Genomic DNA, 5,661 nt, shown 5'->3' with positions numbered 1-5,661 from the left:
GTAAGACACACGGATGACGCTGGGAGTACGACATCTGCTGGATAAAAGTGTTCGAATTTGTGTTAGGATCCTGGTAATCCAATCCTGCTAGCCGAAAGGTTTTCAGAAGCGCCGTCCAGCAAAATGTGCCTGCGCCTGCCTTCTTTCACAGTAAATTGAGTACACTGAGAAACAGACCAATTAAGGACGCGATGCAGTTTCTAGCACTGAGGATGATTGTGAAGCTTGCCTGGCTTCTGGCCATTTACTTATACATGAACGATAATCAGCAAGAGCGTACAGTGCAACACATTGGAGTTGCACACTGAACGCTGCCCTTAGGGACGCTTCGGTAGATCCTCGATTAAGCATCACAGAATTGTCTTGGCATGCTGGCAACAGTATACAATTCCTTTTTCGCTCGTTTTAGCCAAACAGGCGCACTGCCTGGGTTCGACGACATCTGAGTTTGACATGTTTCGTATCGATTCAGAATTGCCAGGCCACAATATTTTGCAACTATTTGGAGAGCGTCGATTGAATGTAAGCAGGGTGCAGTATCTCTAGAAATTTGGCGCAACTTACTCCCTGTAGAATTGGCTGAGTCGCTATATGAGGTGGTGCCCCTCAGCGCAGAGCATTTGACACCAGCATAGGCCTTTTGCAAACGCGAAAGGACGGAAAGTGCGAGCATTAATTTTTCCATTTGGGCATCATAGGGTCTCTACAGTCAGGAGCACAGTGTGAGCTGCCACACTGCGTACTCCCTGAAATACAATAATGCTTCAACATGAACAAATAATATGTTCACCACAGTAAGCACCCCTCAACCGTCCTGGTACTTCGGGAAAAATGATGTTTGTTTGGGGCAGTGGATAGAATGTACAAGCAGATTGATCTCCACGGGCGTGTTATTGGCGTAGCATCGTTCCAGTATGATCCTACACAAACGAGCAGCCGATTTGCCGTGCATCGGAGCACGCATGCTTCGAGAGAGTTGCACAGTCGAGACGTATGGCATGCACTTGGTTCAAAAGTACCTATCTATCTATAGGCGGCCGCACAAGTTGATGACTGTCACTGCAATCAAGAGAGTGGAGCCAAGGTGTTTCCCAGTTCGGGCGCTTCACACGATGCATTGCAGATTCAGACTAAAGCACAAATAAACACATTGTACATCTTGTCAACCAGATAAGGTAGGCGTCTGTAGCAAGTCGAAGAACTCACGGCCTGCAACTCGTGTGGAAATCCGACACAGGATAAATTCGGCATCGACGAAACCGCATATAGTCCCACGCGTTCTATAGCATTCTCCACTTATGGCCACTTTTACCTACCCTTAATTTCCACATAGAAGGGCCCCCATGGCCCACTAAACTCAAATACTCTGGCGTGGCGTGCGTGGGCAACCAGGTCTACAATCTAGAACCTTGGCAACTACTTGATGGCACAACCGCTAGCCACCCTGATACAAGCTGGTTGTCTATGCGGGTGCTCAGGTTGTTCAACATGGAGTATCACACAAAAATAAATCTACGATGTGCTCTCGTTAAACGTTGCATGCTCTTCTGGAGCTTAGTCTATATAGACAATCTCAAACCCTGGGTAAGCATTCCAACTTACTGCCTGAGTTTTCAAGCAACAGTAGCTGAGCAACAAGGTTCTACCACTGGCGATTGCAATGATATCGCTCTTTTCTGAGTCTCTTATTGGACGAAAAGAGCTTCGTTTGTGCCAATCAAATGTCATTCTCTCGCGAAAGCAACGGGTGAGACCTATCCACGAGGCTGCTCACGCACACTAGGCGGGGTGCGGAAAACTGGGTTCCACCGGAATATCCCTTGTAATTTGCGAACGTGAGTGTTTCGAGTCCTGCAGAGCTTTCGGGTAACCTGAGTATCTACCTGATGGCAGTGGAAGATGATCGTAGCCAATCAATTAAGCATAAACTCTGTCGATGCTGATGAATGCGACGATCAACCCTGATAAAAACGATGTGTCATGACCTGCACTAGCGACGGAAGAATGGATGCGAACTAAAACCGCGGGGATAGCGCAGTATGGAAAGCACGATGAACCACCGTATTGCATGCCGTTCGCGTATATGCTGGCTATTTCAATCACAAGTTATCGTCAAGGTACCAGTGGTGCATCATGATCACGCCTGGTGTACTAAACGCTCTACGCGTGTATGCGTGTTTACGAATACCATACACCATCATTGAAAGGCCAGTAACAAAATGTGTGTCTGCCCCCTGCGGCGCTCTTTCCACTAATGACAAATAGGTGCGTTACACTTTGTGACAAGCTTAAATTCTAACTATATTATGTCATCCATGGAAATATGCCGGAAACGTCCACCTTTAGCAACCAGCAGGTACAGTGCAGATAAGCATGTATGCATTCAGGCAGTAACGTATCCGTGCACACGTGTGTAGCGCTAGCCTGCTTGGGAACCCAACGCACAGCCTTTGGAGATAGTGTTCAAGCTACAACTGAAACAAAAACTTTCCGTCTAGGGAAATACCTTAGTAGACGTGTACTATAAACCTAATCACAAATCCATGTGTGTAGGCATTAAACCAACCAAGATGCTGCAAACCTCCAAAATCATTACTATGAGAGATGGCTGAAACCTTCAAGCCCTCCGATTCCGAATGTTTGGATTTGTATGCGTCCACGCACTACCTAAGTCCACGGCCCTATACCCAAGAGAGAATTCACAATCCTGGATTCTTTGCATGAGCCCAGAAGAGCAGCTAACCACTTAAAAGTCTCTGCTACCCTCACAATTTAGAAAGGTAATTTTAGCTGTATCAGCATCCCACCACCACCAAACAAGGAGGCAAGGCGCCTCCAATTCGTTTGGTACCATGACCGCTCACGTGGATGCTGTTTCACGCACCCCCTGAAGTAACGCAAAAAAACAAAGACGAGCCGTATTAAGTTGCAGTAGAGAAAGGAACGGTGTAAACCCAGGCGCAGGTACGTTAGATAATAGCGTAGGCAGAGTTATAGCTAGTGTCGCAATCAACTGGATGTACAAACAACCAGCAGCTGCACTTTGCATGTTTCAGCACTACAGCGCCAACACTGTACTCAACGGGTTAACTGATTGTTAGGCACCTGATATCCAATTTCCAGATGTTTCGTGTGCCCATGGCCTGCCAAGCGCTCGATACCCTAAGGTGGCTCCGCCACAATCGGTAGCTTGTTATTAACATTCCATTTGAAAAGTCAGAGCTCAGCCGACAAACCCAAAGGCCTTCAGCACGCCACACGTTCATGCCTGTACTCTACATGTGTGCTGCCAGGCGAAGCCGGTCGGTGCTGTTGGGCTGAATTCTGCATAAAAGCACATTTTCAGGTCCCCGCGTGGACGCACAAACGAAGAGCGACCTTCTACAGGAAGCTCTTCTATCGTAACAATGCTAGCCACATCACGAAGCGCAGTGCTCATGATTGACGGAATTGCACATATACGCACTTTGGCCAAAAGTACAATTTCTGTCGCCCGTTTGCGTGTTGGAGTATCTATTTTCCGAAAGCCGTAGCTTTTAAAGCATCTTTTAAAGCATATTACGAAATCGCTGAACCGAGAGCACCCTGGATGCGTCTTCATGACCACCGACGGAATAGGACACATGTGGAGTCTGCCGTAATTTACGGACAGGAAGTTATATCACCAAACCAACTCTAATAGACTAAATGCAGGGTATACAAGAGTACACTGGGAGGATGCCAGGTTATATTTGTTCTACTAGAATGCATCCAGGGTTTCCTGTCAACAGCAAGCAAACCCCTATTCTACCTTCAACTACCTGTTGGCCCAGTTACTTTGACGAATATGCAGGGGAAGGCAACCAACGCTGGTATATTACCCACACCTAAGGCCTAAACAGCTATTGTCTTTTGAAGAATTAAACATTCAGGGCAGACGCCGCTTCTACACGAGACCAAGTTGGGAAACTGCGTATACCCCGTGTCCTGGTGCACCACCACCCTCGCAGCCAAAGTCACCATCATCACTGTTCAGCAAGCTTGGCAAATGGACTATACTTGACAAAACGTGCAACATCTGGCTAGAATGCAGGACATTGTAGCCAACCTCAGCAGATATGAATGGCATGGACACCAAATATCTGACGTGCAGCGAAGGCCAAGCATCATACATGCACGACGCACGCCAAACGCGCAAAGGGGAATATATATGAGGCTGTCCTGATGGTTCTTTCCGCTAACCGCGACGACAGTCAATGGCCAATGTGAAACGGTCTCCTCCCGCGGCTGCGGCGTTCGTCGTTGACTGTTTCCCACGACTTCTCTCTTCATTTTTGTTCACCTTAAACACCATCTTTAGACTGTCTACCTCCACATGCAGGCAAGGCATTCCACAAGAATCTGCAAGGTATCTGCAGCGGCATCTAATGAGGAAGCTTCCTGCCAGCTAAGGCGACTGCTCCAGCTTTCTCAAAACACAACACGCTATGAGCTGAGCATTTACAACTCACCAACTGCCCAATGATTCTACTACAAGACAGCTGTCCACCTTCATGGGCCAGGCATGCCGAAAATAAGTGTGCTTTCTCCACAAAATATGTCTTTATGTTGAAGCGTTAGGCACATCGTTGCAACGAGCTTTGTTGCAACGCGCTTCGGTCTACGATGAATTATACCAACCCTTAATTATCGCCAAGAAATTAACTCTGTACCTAGGACTCTTTGGTGGCATCAGTGCACACACTTTCTGACATTTAGCACTAGAGCAAGTGCGGGATGAATGAATCTCGATATCACGCACAAAAAGGGGTATAATGCACACTTGAAGAACTACATAGTGGTGCCCAGGTATTTTCTTTGTCACAGGCGATTTCGCCAGGATCATATCTAGACTTTCAGCAGTTGAAACCATCCTAACTGAGACCATGAGTATGTAACCTTGGTGCTACTAGCAAGGTCTTGTATTCGCTCACCACGCAGCACACCTGTCACCGCCAAGTAGCCACTTCACCCGTTTGCATTCCCCCCATTATTCCAACCCAGCAACCCCACAATATACAATCAAAGTTATTGCAAGAACTAGGCCAGGCATCCGACGTTAATCCTCAGAGGTCTGCAGCGACTATTAATGCATACAGCTTTCTTGCCATTTACCTAGGCTCCTCCTGCGGCCTTTAAGTATAGCGGTATGGGCTCAACCCCTCAACGCACAACCTGCGCAGTTTGTCTACAGCATTCACGGCATCCGGCCGTCATCTGGGATGCCTTTTCGTCCGCGAATTGCGTTCTTGCGGGGATGCGCGCAGCACAGATTTGCAACTCCCATCGTTGTAGCAAGACGATTTATACCGATCCTTAAATACGAAACCAACAACGTAGGCGCATAGCAATGTCTACAAGTCTCAGAGTCAGTAATACTGCATTTCCACCCACTTTCTGACCGTGCACGCACCAATGAAGGCTCCATGCATGTTTCTCAAACAGCAAACTCGCAAAAGCTAAAACGCACACTTTGGAAATCTGTAGAGTGATGCTGAATTTTACGCGTTTTCATTCCCATACAACGGTGTCATCGGGAGCATGGTAAAACTTTAGCAACAACAACCTTCCCAACCCTTAGTTCGCCTACGTAGCCTTGTTGTGGGTAGAAAGGCGTTGAATCCATTCACCACACAGCCGGCC

Source organism: Eimeria maxima, genomic scaffold (assembly GCF_000499605.1).
Source record: "Eimeria maxima Weybridge genomic scaffold, Emw_scaff54, whole genome shotgun sequence".
In the NCBI taxonomy this organism is placed as follows: domain Eukaryota; phylum Apicomplexa; class Conoidasida; order Eucoccidiorida; family Eimeriidae; genus Eimeria; species Eimeria maxima.
This window is presented reverse-complemented; position numbering follows the sequence as displayed.